General features: G+C 48.2%; 1 pseudogene; it reads right to left on the reverse strand.

The window, feature by feature from the left end:
* Positions 1 to 264: 264 nt before the first annotated feature.
* The window catches only part of LOC148592802 (ATPase family AAA domain-containing protein 2-like), a 67,051-nt pseudogene continuing 53,028 nt past the window's right edge, over positions 265 to 14,287 (reverse strand).

Below are 14,287 nucleotides of genomic sequence, written 5' to 3' on the forward strand. Positions count from 1 at the left end.
TCATAAGACTATTGTGCGAAACAGAATCCAGACCTTGAGAAATCAGATGTTTGCCCATTTGGGCGGAACGATAAGGAACACGGAGGCGGCTGCTCAGCCACGTTCACAGCCGACTCCGTCCAAAACCAGTTGAAGGTGGCTGCTGGACCGGGCTTGCAGCCAGCTTAACCGCAGATGTCCTCTAACCCAGTTTGAAGGTCAGCCGCACCAGGAGGAGGAGGAAGATGAGGAAGGCAGGACCCTCAGACTGAGGGCTGGGACCCCCTACCGGTATGCGCGCTTGCGCACCTGGGAGGGAAGGTTATGTGGCTGAGGGTGGAGTTTGTCCGCCCCCCGGCCTGCCTCCTGGCACATACTGGCCCTACGGGGCAGGAGGCACCGTGCGTAAAAAGACAGTGCGGGGAGGGGAACGGGGAGACACCTACCACCGAGGTCTACGTTGTCTCCGCAGGGACGCCCGCCAAGTTGGGAGCCTGTCAGCAACCCTCCAATCCACCAGCTCGAGAGGATGTTCAGGCTCAGTATCCTGCTAGCAAGTACTAAGTTGTGAGCAACTATCCGTATTTTGCTCCTCCGTTTATGTGCTTTCACCTGAAATAATGCTTGATGTAGCCACCTGATTTTGCGTGATTATTGCCCAATCCCGAGCCATCTGCAACAGCCTTTGGAGGGGAAAACCTTATTGGAAGGGAAAGGGTTTTGTCGAAAAATAAAAGTTGTGTGTGTGTTTTCTGTGATTTTTTCAGAGGATAAAATGATCTGGATGGGAAAAAAAATCAGAAGGAAATATTTGGTCAGGCATAGTTTTTTGGAACGGATTTTTTTTTAGTGTTTCTTTATAGAAAATTATTTGTTAGGAATGTTCTTGGGGGGTGTTGAAAGGGAATTATTTTGAGGGGGAAGTTATTTGAGGGAAGAATTTTGGTGGGGATTTTTTTTTCTTTTGAGAATTAGGTTTAAGAAAAAACCTCCTGATGATTGTCTGTATATAGGCAATATAAATAATATAAGCTATATGAATAATAAGTTATTCTTAAAAGAATTTATTCTTTTAGAGATTATATTTTCTTTGGCTACCTGCTATTCCCAGCATCTAAAGCAGGCTCCACTTAAGTGAATGTAGCAAAATAATTTTGGAGAAATACATAACTCTCCTTAAAAGTTGTTGGTATGTACTAGAGAAATATCTGAATTTGTGGATTTTCTTTTTTCCCTTTGACATCAAATTTGTGGAATAGAAACCAGTAACTTCTGTTCTTCTTCTTCTGGCCCAGATGAAAGTGAAAAAAAAAAAAAAAAAACTTACCGTGATTCTTTCTTGCCGTAGTAAAGTAGCATGATGTTCTTGCTAAAATCCCAGTGGGAATGAGTGTCAAGGCAGTGACAATGAGGAAGAGACTCAAATGTGTGATCTACTGAAATGAGGACTGTGGGGCAGAATTGCTACAGTAGGTAAGTAGATGATATTTTCAACCTCAGGAGTTACTGAATGAAGTTGCCTATCCTTGTCCTCTAATTACTAAAGCCCCTGTCTCAGCAACTGTAATTAAGCAAAAGGTAATGAAGACATTTTAAGATTGGACCTCTTTCAGAGTTCTTTAAGAGTTTCCTTTAGTAGGTCAGCATACTACCTTGAAAGAAAACATAGAAAATATCATGTTCAAATTCTGCATTTACTCTGCTCTCCTCTTTCGTAAATCTAAATGCTGCTTCAGTTCATCTCTTCTTCATGGCTTTGTGCTGAACATCCCTGTGGCAGGTGTTGGACAATTCCAACCCTTCCTGGTATCGTATTTGACAATTGTTTTCAAATTCTGCATTTCTTCTGTTTTCTTCTCTAGTAAATCGGAGTGTTGTCTCAGTTAATCTCTTCTTCACTCCAATGAGTTTCTTCATGGCTTCGTGCTGAACATCCCTATTCTCAATTGTTGGACAATTCTAACTATTCCTGGCATTGTATTTCACAATCGTTTTCAAAATCTCTATTTCCATGGCTTTTCGGTTTATTAAAACTGAATGTTGGTTCAGGTTGTCTCTTCTTCGTGGCTTTGTGATAAACCTCTCTGTTGTCAAGTGTTGGACAATTCCAACCCTTACTGGTATTTTATTTCACAATCGTTTTCAAAATCTGCATTTCCTTGGCTTTTCGGTTTCTTAAAACAGAATGTTGCTTCAGGTCGTCTCTTCTTCGTGGTTTTGTGCTGAACCTCCCCATTCTCAACTGTTGGACAATTCCAACCATTCCTGGCATTGTAATTCACAAGCGTTTTCAAAATCTGCATTTCCTTGGCTTACCTGTTCATTAAAACTGAATGTTGCTTCAGGTCACCTCTTCTTCGTGGCTTTGTGCTGAACCTCTCTGTTGTCAAGTGTTGGACAATTCCAACCATTCCTGGTATTGTATTTCACAATCATTTTAAATTCTGAATTTCTTCTGTTTTCTTCTCTAGTAAATCAGAATGTTGCTTCAGTTAATCTCTTCTTCACTCCAATGAGTTTCTTTGTGGTTTTGTGCTGAACCTGTCTGTTGTCAGGTGTTGGACAATTCCAACCTTTACTACTATTGTATTTGACATTGTTTTCAAATTCTGCATTTCTTCTGTTTTCTTCTCTAGTAAATCGGAATGTTGCCTCAGTTAATCTCTTCTTCACTCCAATGAGTTTCTTCGTGGCTTTGTGCTGAACCTGTCTGTTGTCAGGTGTTGGACAATTCCAACCTTTACTACTATTGTATTTGACATTGTTTTCAAATTCTGCATTTCTTCTGTTTTCTTCTCTAGTAAATCGGAATGTTGCCTCAGTTAATCTCTTCTTCACTCCAATGAGTTTCTTCGTGGCTTTGTGCTGAACCTCCCCATTCTCAATTGTTGGACAATTCCAACTATTCCTGGCATTGTATTTCAATTTTTTTTTTCAAAATCTGCATTTCCTTGGCTTTCCTGTTTATTAAAACTGAATGTTGCTTCAGGTCGTCTCTTTTTCATGACTTTGTGATGAACCTCTCTGTTGTCAGGTGTTGGACAATTCCAACCCTTCCTGGTGTTGTATATCACAATTGTTTTCAAAGTCACTATTTCTTCTGCTTTCTTCCTCAGTAAATCTGAATGTTTCATCAGCTAATCTCTTCTTCATTCCGTTCATTTTCTTCGTGGTTTTTTGCTGAACCTGTCTGTTGTTAGGTGTTGGACAATTACAACCTTTACTACTATTGGATTTGACATTGTTTTCAAATTCTGCATTTCTTCTGTTATCTTCTCTAGTAAATCTGTATGTTGCTTCAGTTAATCTCTTCTTCACTCCATAGAGTTTCTTCGTGGTTTTGTGCTGAACCTCGCCGTTCTCAAATGTTGGACAATCCCAACCATTCCTGGCATTGTAATTCACAAGCGTTTTCAAAATCTGCATTTCCTTGGCTTACCTGTTCATTAAAACTGAATGTTGCTTCAGGTCACCTCTTCTTCGTGGCTTTGTGATGAACAACTCTGTTGTCAGGTGTTGGACAATTCTAATTATCCTGGTATTGTATTTCACATTCATTTTCAAATACTACATTTCTTCTGTTTTCTTCTCTAGTAAATCAGAATGTTGCTTCAGTTAATCTCTTCTTCACTCCAATGAGTTTCTTTGTGGTTTTGTGCTGAACCTGTCTGTTGTCAGGTGTTGGACAATTCCAACCTTTACTACTATTGGATTTGAGAATTGTTTTCAAAATCTGCATTTCTTCTGTTTTCTTATCTAGTAAATCGGAATGTTGCCTTAGTTAATCTCTTCTTCACTCCAATGAGTTTCTTCGTGGCTTTGTGCTGAACCTCCCCATTCTCAATTGTTGGACAATTCCAACAATTCCTGGCATTGTATTTCAAAATTGTTTTCAAAATCTGCATTTCCTTGGCTTTCCAGTTTATTAAAACTGAATGTTGCTTCAGGTCGTCTCTTCTTCATGGCTTTGTGCTGAACCTCTCTGTTGTCAGGTGTTGGACAATTCCAACCCTTCCTGGTATTGTATATCACAATTGTTTTCAAAGTCACTATTTCTTCTGTTTTCTTCTTCAGTAAATCTGAATGTTTCATCAGCTAATCTCTTCTTCATTCCGTTCACTTTCTTCGTGGTTTTTTGCTGAACCTGTCTGTTGTTAGGTGTTGGACAATTCCAACCTTTACTACTATTATATTTGACATTGTTTTCAAATTCTGCATTCCTTCTGTTTTCTTCTCTAGTAAATCGAAATGTTGCCTCAGGTAATCGCTTCTTCACTCCAATGAGTTTCTTCGTGGTTTTGTGCTGAACCTCCCTGTTGTCAGGTGTTTGACAATTCCAACTATTACTGGTATTGTGTATCACAGTTGTTTTCACATTCTCTATTTCTTCTGCTTTCTTCTTCAGTAAATCTGAATGTTTTATCAGCTAATCTCTTCTTCATTCTGTTCACTTTCTTTGTGGCTTTGTGCTGAACCTGTCTGTTGTCAGGTGTTGGACAATTCAACCCTTCCTCGTATTGTATTTCACAATCGTTTTCAAATTCTCTATTTCTTCTCTTTTCTTCTCTAGTAAATCTGTATGTTGCCTCAGATAATCTCTTCTTCATTCCGTTGAGTTTGTTCGGGGCTTTGTGCTGAAGCTTGCCGTTTTCAACTGTGGGACAATTCCAACTATTCCTGGCATTGCATTTCACAATCGTTTTCAAATTCTGCATTTCTTCTATTTTCTTCTCTAGTAAATCTGTATGTTGCTTCACTTCATCTCTTCTTCATTCCCTTAAGTTTCTTCGTGGTTTTGTGCTGAACCTCCCCATTCTCAATGTCAAACAATTCCAGCCATTTCCGATATTTTATTTCACCATCATTTTCAGCTCATGCATTTCTCCTGCTTTGAAGCTCTTCCTTGCCTGAAGCTTGCAAGAAATTTGCAAGCTCTACTGGCCCGTGTCAGTTTAAACCCTCTCGTGCACTTCTAAGAAGGCACAAAAGAAAAGCTGCAAAGAATTCAAAAACTGGCAAAGATTCCCAGTCCAAGACTTCTAGTCCATAACAAACAGTTATGGACTTTACCTTACAGTTGCTGTTTAGCGGCCCTCTTATTCAAAACCCTGTGCCGTTCTCAGTGCTCTTGTCTCCTGTTTTGTAACCAGCTAAATGTGAGAGAATCAGTTGGCCATAGAGTCTGTAAATACCACCCAAAGTCTAAGGGCTAAAGAAATGCAATATTCCCTATCAATTCTGTGACGAGAGCTGCATTTAGAAGTGAATGTTTGGCAGCTGAGAAAAAAGGAAGGAAGGGAGGAAGCAAGGAAGGAAGGAAGGAAAGAAGGAAACACAAAATCCCAAGCGTTCCCTGAAGTGCAAAGTGGTGCTGCCTGCTCAGAATTTGTAATCCCAGCGAGAGGGGCGTCCTGTCCGTTCCAGCTTAAACAGCCGCACGATTGAAACTAGCGTCGCAGCAGCAGCGCTAGCAACAACCAGAAGCATGTTACTATCTCAGAGATGTAGGTTGACCCCCACGCAAGATTCTCCCACTGGTGCTGACCAGCTCTATGAAAGGAAGAGGTCAGCAAAAGAAGCACAAAGGGAAAGTCTCTTTGCCTGTAAGTCACAGGGTTATAACAATCAGCAGGTGGTGCCTTCCACTCGTTCCAAGGACTTTTGGCAGCGTGAAGCCCAGCCTCACCTAGCCTAAGCCTACCTATCATAGAATCATAGAATCGTTAAGGTTGGAAGGGTCCTCTAGAGATCATCCAGTCCAACCCCCCTGCACACGCAGGGTCATGCAGAGCATGTGGCACAGGATTGCGTCCAAGTTGGTTTTGAAGATCTCCAAGGAAGGAGACTCCAAAATGTCTCTTGGCAACCTGTTCCAGTGCTCTGTCACCCTCACTGTCAAGAAAATTTTCCTTAAGTTCCTGTGGAACTTCTCATGTTTCAGTTTGTGGCCCTTTCCTCTAGTTCTGCCAGTGGCCACCACTGAAAAGAGGCCGCCCGTTCCTCCTCACTGCCTCTCTTGAGGTATTTCTATACAGTGATCAGTTCCCCTCTCAGCCTTCTCTTCTTCAGGCTGAACAGGCCTAGCTCTCTCAGTCTCTCCTCATAGGGCAGATGCTCCAGGCCCCTCATCATCCTTGTAGCTCTGTGCTGGACTCTCTCCAGTAGCTCCACATCCCTCTGCGGAGGGAGTTCTGGACTGCGGAGCCCAGAACTGGACACGGTTCTCCAGATACGGCCTCCCCAGGCCCGAGTAGAGGGGCAGAATCACCTCCCTCGACCTGCTGGAGATGCTCTTCTTAACGCACCCCAGGGTCCCCTTGGCCTTCTTGGCCACGGACACATTGCTGCCTCATGGTCGACTTGTCACTCAGGTCCTTCTCTGCAGAGCTGCTCTCCAGAAGGTCAGTCCCCAGCCTGTACTGGTGACTGGGGTTAATCCTCCCCAGGTGCAGGACCTTGCACTTGCCCTTGCTGAATTTCATAAGTTTTCTCACCACCTAGTTTGTCCAGGTCCCTCTGCATGGCAGCGCAGCCCTCTAGGGTATCAGCTACTCCTCCCAGTTTGGTAGCATCAGCAAACTTGCTGAGGGAGCACTCCATTCCTTCCTCCAGGTCATCAGCCCTGTCCTGATGATACCCTGCTCCTGCCCTCACCGAAGCCTGCCCGGAGCTTCCTCCCCCAGCCCGGCCCTCCACCCGCTGCTCTGCTCTGCCCTCTCTACCAGTGTGCTGGCCTGCGCTGGGCTCCCCTCTGGCCTCCTCTCCGCCGGCACCTCAACTCAGCCCCAGCCTCTAGCCTGGTACGTAGACAGCCCAGTCCACTGTGTCATTCCCATTGGCGACCACCCTGCTGTGTAAATTCCATTGTGACCTCCTCCCGACATGTCATTCCCATGGCAACCCCTGCACCGTGTCATTCCCTTTGCGACCACCCTGCCATGTAATTCCCATTGTGATCCGCCCCTGACATGTCATTCCCATTGTGATCCCCCTGTCATGTCTTTCCCATTGTGACCCCTGCGCCGTGTCATTCCCATGGCGACCCCTGCACCGTGTCATTCCCATGGCGACCACCCTTCTGTGTCATTCCCACTGGCGACCCGCAAAGTCGTGTCATTCTCATTTCATCTGCGAGACTATTTCTTGCAGAAGACTTATAACTTAAAAATGCTGAAGTAGACATATGTCAGAATAACAATGTGGCAATCCCTCTGTCATCAACTTGGTGCATGAATGCACACTGTGCGTGTGCATGGCAGTGTTTGGCCGTGCCTTTTATTGCAGAATTGCAGAATCTGACTTCTGCTGTTTCATAGAAGCATAGAATGCTTAAGGTTGGAAGGGACCTCTAGAGAACATCTAGTCCAACCCCCCTGCACACGCAGGGTCACCTAGAGCACGTGGCACAGGACTGCATCCAAGCGGGTTTTGAAGATCTCCAGAGAAGGAGACTCCACAACCTCTCTGGGCGGTCTGTTCCAGCGCTCTGTCACCCTCACTGTTAAAAAACTTTTACTTAAGTTCCTGTGGAACTTTCGGTGCTTCAGTTTGTGGCCATTAGCTCTAGTTCTGTCGGTGGCCACCACTGAAAAGAGACCAGCACCATCCTCTTTACTCCCTCCCTTGAGGTACGTTTATACACCGATTAGATCCCCTCTCAGCCTTCTCTTCTCCAGGCTGAACAGGCCCGTCTCTCCTCATAGGGCAGATGTTCCAGGCCCCTGATCATCCTTGTGGCCCTGCGCTGGACTCTCTCCAGCAGCTCCACATCCCTCTTGTACTGTGGGGCCCAGAACTGGACACAATACTCCAGATGTGGCCCCACCAGGGCTGAGTAGAGGGGCAGGATCCCCTCCCTCGACCTGCTGGAGATGCTCTTCTTAATGCACACCAGGATCCCATTGGCCTTCTTGGCCACCAGAGCACACTGCTGCCTCATGGTCAACTTGTCGTCCACCATGACACCCAGGTCTTTCTCTGCAGAGTTGCTCTCTAGAAGGTCAGTCCCCAGCCTGTACTGGTGTCTGGGGTTATTCCTCCCCAGGTGCAGAACCTTGCACTTGGCCTTGTTGAATTTCATGAGGTTTTTCACTGTCCAGTCTGTCCAGGTCTTTCTGGATGGCAGCGCAGTCCTCTGGGGTATCGGCTACTCCTCCCAGCTTGGTATCATCAGCAAACTTGCTGAGGGAGCACTCTGTGCCTTCATCCAGGTCATTGATGAATAAATTGAACAGGACAGGACCAAGGACTGACCCCTGGGGGACCCCGCTAGCTACAGGCCTCCAACCAGACTCTGCACCACTGATCACCACCCTCTGAGCTCTTGTGACGGATATGCTCCTTCCCCAGCTCATCCTGACTTCTCACAGGTAGCCCTGTTCAGGTGTTAACTACCACATTATCTGATCCTGGTAGTTGCTTCCCTGATTTCTTCCCCCACCCAGACATCAACCATCAATAACAGTCCTGATGGCCCTATCCTGATGGAGAGATAAGGCTAACTGTGAGTATATCAGCCAACAGTCATTTCTGAATTGAAAGAATGACTATCAGTCAATCATCTTATCCCACAAATACGGAAACAGCCCAAGAGCCCATTGAGCTCTCCTTGCATGGCAGCGGGCTGCACGCTGGGATCTCCTCTTGAGCAGGGACGCCTCTCAAGGATACTCCTCGAGGTTAAGAGATCCTTTCCACTACAGATTCGTGGTAAGTGACTATAGCGCGCCTTTCTCTTTCTGAATTTGTAAACCTTACTTTGTAACTGTGCACAAATCCCTTAGACATAAACCGTTGACCAGGTCTGGGACTAGGACTGGATCCAGCCGCACCCAGATTCCTCTCAGAAGGAGTTTTTAAAGCAAGGGGGTCCAGTCTGAACCTCGTGACCCAACGGGAGGGTGTCCTTGATAATTCTGTGTATATCTTGAACCTCCATGCAGTAACTAATAAGTGACCTTGCCATAGAATCTCGTGAAACCATTGTCATTACCAATAAAACCTATTCCTATTTCTTTCCCACGAGTGAAGTGCATTGTGTCACTCAGCCCCCCCCACCACCACTCGTTCCGTGACAGCTCTGCCATCCAGCCAGTTCCTAATCCACCTCACTGTGCACTCATCTATCCCACACTTCTGGAGCTTGCCCAGGAGGATGTTGTGAGGGACGGTGTCAAAAGCCTTGGTGAAGTCGAGATAGACGACATCCACCGCTCTCCCCTCATCTATCCAGCTGGTCATTTCATCACAGAAGGCTATCAGATTAGTCAAGCAAGATTTCCCCTTGGTGAATCCATGCTGACTACTCTTGAGCACCTTCTTGTCCTCCATGTGCCTGGAGACAACAGCCAGTATGAGCCGTTCCATCACTTTTCCAGGGACGGAGGTGAGGCTGACTGGCCTGTAGTTACCTGGGTCCTCCTTCTTGCCTTTTTTGAAGACTGGCGTGACATTGGCCTTCTTCCGGTCTTCTGGCACCTCCCCGGTTCTCCAGGATCTTTCAAAGATGATGGAGGGCGGCTTAGCTATGACCTCTGCAAGCTCCTGCAGCACTCTGGGGTGCATCCCATCAGGGCCCATGGATTTGTGGGTATCGAGGTTCCTTAGGTGCTCTCTGACCCAATCTTCCTCTACCCAGGGCAAGTCTTCCCCGGCTTCTTCTCTTGTCCCTAGGGCCTGGGTCTTTAAAGGGCTGCCCTTGGTAAACACCAAAGCAAAGAAGGCATTCAGAACTCTGCTTTTTCTGTGTTATTTGTAACCAGGGTGCCCATTTCGTCCGCCAGAGGACCCACGTTTTCCCTGATCTTCCTTTTGCTGTTAATGTATTTGAAGATGTTTTTGTTGTTTTTTTTTAACGTCCCTTGCCAGATTGCGTTCCAACCGCGCCTTACTTTTCCTTGTCATAGTATTATTATTATTATTATTATTATTATTATTTCTTCTTCATCTTCATCTTCTTCTTCTTACTCTAATTATTCTTATTATTTTTATTATTTTCCTTTTTCTATCCACCCCAAATCCCTCCTGGTCCCCCTCTCCCCTTCGCGCCGCCTGTGTTTCCAGGGCGACCATAAAGGCCATTGCGCAACCGGCTCCGCTGCGTCCATGGCGACCGCAGGGGGGGCAACCGCCTCCCGGTGCCACGTGGCCGCCCCCCCACCCCGGGAGGACTCCCTCCTTCCCCCGCCCGCCCGCGGCTACCGAGAGGGCGCGTGCGCAGTGGGCAGGAACCGCAATCCCCGCCCCCGCGCACGCGCAGTGCCCTTCCGCCATGAGGCACCGCTGGCGCAGCCGCTAGCCGAGAAGCGGCCGTGAAAGATGGCCGAAAAACGGCCAAAAGAGAGCGAAAAGCACGAGGATAAGGAAAGCTGACGAGGCCCCGCCAGGGGAAGAGGGCCCCCGCCGCGGCATTTTGGCGGAAAAGAACCATCCCGACCCAGTAAAGTGGTGGTGTGGGCGGGGGGGGTGGTGCGGGACCCAGGGCCGGGCCGGTGGGAAAAGCAGTGGGACGGCTAACGTGGGGGCGAGGGAGTGCGTGTGTCTGCAGAGATGGAAGCCGCGGTGTCAGGGCAGGTTTTGATACGATCCCAAGAGCGAGATTAAAACACAAATGGGTCAAATGTGAAAAAAGCTTGTAAGTTTTATTCTCATACGCACAATAGGCCAGGGCGGAAAAGAAGGGAAAAGGAAGGAAAAGAGAAGCAAGCGGAAGAGATGCAGCAGGATTGTAGTTGCCACCACCCCAGTGCAGCTGAGTGTCGCTGGCTGCGCTTGGGTGCGGGCACAGGTGCCTGGGTGCAGGCGCTGTCCCGCAGCCCTCGGTGCAAGGGATGTTGAGGGCCAGAAAGCGTGCGAGTGGGTGCAGGGGATGAACCACACACCTGGGTGGGAAATAGCACACAGCAGCGGAGGGGGGAAATCCGTGCTGCTTTTATGTGTCCGTTCTTGCAGAGTCTGCCCCTTTGTGCGTGCTCTGGTGCTCCTCTTCCTCCAGCTCCAGTGCCAGCGCCGCTCCGTAGACGCTGCAGAGCATCATTTGGGCCTCGTGGTGACGGAGATAGAACACCTGGAGCTGATGCCACAGTCCTCCCAGAAGCAGGATCCCAAGGTGAAAAAGCCGTAAATCAGGTGGAGATAAGAGATCCCGGTCTTCCCGGAGACGGGATGGGGAGGCCAAGGAGCCGTAAATTGTATGGAGATATCCCAGTCCTTGCAGAGACGGGATGTCAAGGCGTCAAGTGTCTAGAGATAAGACACGTGGAGCTGATCGATGGGAGGCCTGGGTCAAGAAGTCCTAAAGGGTAGAGCAACAACGTGGAGCCCACCACGATGCAGGGCTCAAAGCAGAGCCCCGAGCGGAGCCCGGCCTGTGGGCAGGCAGGCGGCAGCCGTGCCAGGGCGCTGCCTGAGGAGCCCTCCTTGGCAGCCAGCAAGGCCGAGGCCGCACGTTGCTCTCTGCCACCGGGCTCATCCGTGCCAGGAGGAGCCCAGCACAGCAGCAGCCTTCCTCACGGCGGCCCCCTGGCCCCTGCCGCTGCTGTCACCCCCCGGCAAGTACGGAACATTCCAGAGGGGCAGTTATCGCCACGGGAACACCGATGCTCCCCAGGGCTCCGTGGAGCAGTGGCCCCAGCGCTGGCCACGCAGCAGCAAGGCCAGGTGAGCAGCAGGTCTGCGCAGCACCAGGGCCACTCGTGGTGCCCACAGGGTGCGGGGCAGCTGCGGGGCTCCGGGGCAGCCTGCGCGACGCCTCCCAAGGGAGGCCCCAAAGCCCCGCGCCCCCCTCGGCGCTGGCACCGCTGCCCTTGCCCTGTTCTCTGCTCCGCTTGGCACTGGGCTCCCCGCGTCCCTGCCAGAGGGGCTGCCGGGGGAAGGAGGCTGCTGCGGGCAGGCCCGGCACTGCCTGCTCCGGGCCCCACCGCTCGGCACAGAGAGACCCCTGGCACAGAGAGCCCTGCTCTCGGGGCTGCGAATGCCAACGGCTGCTTGGCCCTTGCAGGCCACGGGCCCCTTCACCCTGGCTGCTGCCAGCAAGTGCTGGGCCCACAGACGCCGTCATGAACGTGGTATGGAAATGTTTCTTTTTTGATTTTTCAAGTAGTGTGTTTTGTTGCTTATGTTCTTGTTAATGTTCCTGTTATTGTTAAGGAGATTGTTCTTATTTGTATTCTTGTATTCTTGTATTCTCTTTCATATTATTTTAATGCTTTTGGTTTAAATCTATATTTTGAGGTCAGTAAAGGCCCATTGTGAGGTCACGGGAGGCCCATTGTGAGGTCGTCCATTGTGAGGTCGTCCATTGTGAGGTCGTCCATTGTGAGGTCATCCATTGTGAGGTCTTCCATTGTGAGGTCACAAGAGTCCCATTGTGAGGTCATCCATTGTGATGTTGTCCATTCTGAGGACATCCATTGTGATGTCATTAGAGGCCCATTGCGAGGTCTTCCATTGTGAGGTCATAAGAGGCCCATTGTGAGGTCATCCATTGTGATGCCGTCCTTTGTGAGGTCATCCATTGTGATGTCATTAGAGGCCCATTGTGAGGTCTTCCATTGTGAGGTCATACGAGTCCCATTGTGAGGTCGTCCATTGTGAGGTCATCCATTCTGAGGGCAGTAGAGTCCCGTTGTGAGGTCATCCATTGTGATGTTGTCCTTTGTGAGGTCATCCATTGTGATGTCGTCCTTTCTGAGGTCTTCCATTGTGAGGTCATAAGAGTCCCATTGTGAGGTCATCCATTGTGATGTCGTCGATTGTGCCGTCATCCATTGTGATGTCATTAGAGGCCCATTGTGAGGTCGTCCATTGTCAGGTCGTCTTTTGTGAGGGCTTACATTGCGATGTCATTAGAGGCCCATTGTGAGGTCGTCCATTGTGAGGTCACAAGAGTCCCACTGTGAGGTCATCCACTGTGAGGTCATCCATTGTGATGTCATTAGAGGCCCATTGTGAGGTCGTCCATTGTCAGGTCGTCTTTTGTGAGGGCTTACATTGCGATGTCATTAGAGGCCCATTGTGAGGTCGTCCATTGTGAGGTCACAAGAGTCCCACTGTGAGGTCATCCACTGTGAGGTCATCCATTTTGATGTCATTAGAGGACCATTGTGAGGTCGTCCATTGTGAGGTCGTCCATTGTGAGGTCACAAGAGTCCCATTGTGAGGTCGTCCATTGTGATGTCGTCCTTTCTGAGGTCATCCATTGTGATGTCATTAGAGGCCCATTGCGAGGTCTTCCATTGTGAGGTCATAAGAGGCCCATTGTGAGGTCATCCATTGTGATGCCGTCCTTTGTGAGGTCATCCATTGTGATGTCATTAGAGGCCCATTGTGAGGTCTTCCATTGTGAGGTCATACGAGTCCCATTGTGAGGTCGTCCATTGTGAGGTCATCCATTCTGAGGGCAGTAGAGTCCCGTTGTGAGGTCATCCATTGTGATGTTGTCCTTTGTGAGGTCATCCATTGTGATGTTGTCCTTTGTGAGGTCATCCATTGTGATGTCGTCCTTTGTGAGGTCTTCCATTGTGAGGTCATAAGAGTCCCATTGTGAGGTCATCCATTGTGATGTCGTCCATTGTGAGGTCATCCATTGTGATGTCGTTATAGGCACATTGTGTGGTCATCCATTGTGAGGTCTTCCATTGTGAGGTCACAAGAGTCCCATTGTGAGGTCATCCATTGTGATGTCATTAGAGGTCCATTGTGAGGTCATCCATTCTGAGGGCAGGAGAGTCCCGTTGTGAGGTCGTCCGTTGTGAGGTCGTCCGTTGTGAGGTCACAAGAGTCCCATTGTGCGGTCATCTTTTGTGATGTCGTCCATTGTTAGGTCATCCATTGTGATGTCATTAGAGGCCCATCGTGAGGTCACAAGAGTCCCATTGTGCGGTCATCTTTTGTGATGTCCATTGTGATGTCCATTGTTAGGTCATCGATTGTGATGTCATTAAAGTCCCATTGTGAGGTCGTCCATTGTGAGGTCGTCCATTGTGAGGTCGTCCATTGTGAGGTCGTCTATTGTGATGTTGTCCATTGTGAGGTCATTAGAGGCCTCACGTTAGAGCCAGCATTGTGAATCTCTGTCTGTGTAGCTCTATCAATTTTTGAGTGAAATCAGAAATTTTACTCTACTATTAATAAGCTTTGCATGGTGAGGCTTTGTGGGTTTTTTTTTTTTTTTTTTTGGGACTTTTTTTTAATGCACTTCTATTTTATTAGGCCAGTTTGATGTGTAGTTATTTATGAGCAGCCTGTGCTCCTGGTTCATTGCTGTTACCAAAGCTTTCATTTTACTTGTTTATACGAGAAGCTCAGA

This window comes from Tinamus guttatus, unplaced genomic scaffold (assembly GCF_059628265.1).
Source record: "Tinamus guttatus ecotype Peru unplaced genomic scaffold, ASM5962826v1 Tinamus_guttatus_pri_ptg000521l, whole genome shotgun sequence".
Classification (NCBI taxonomy): Eukaryota; Metazoa; Chordata; class Aves; order Tinamiformes; family Tinamidae; genus Tinamus; species Tinamus guttatus.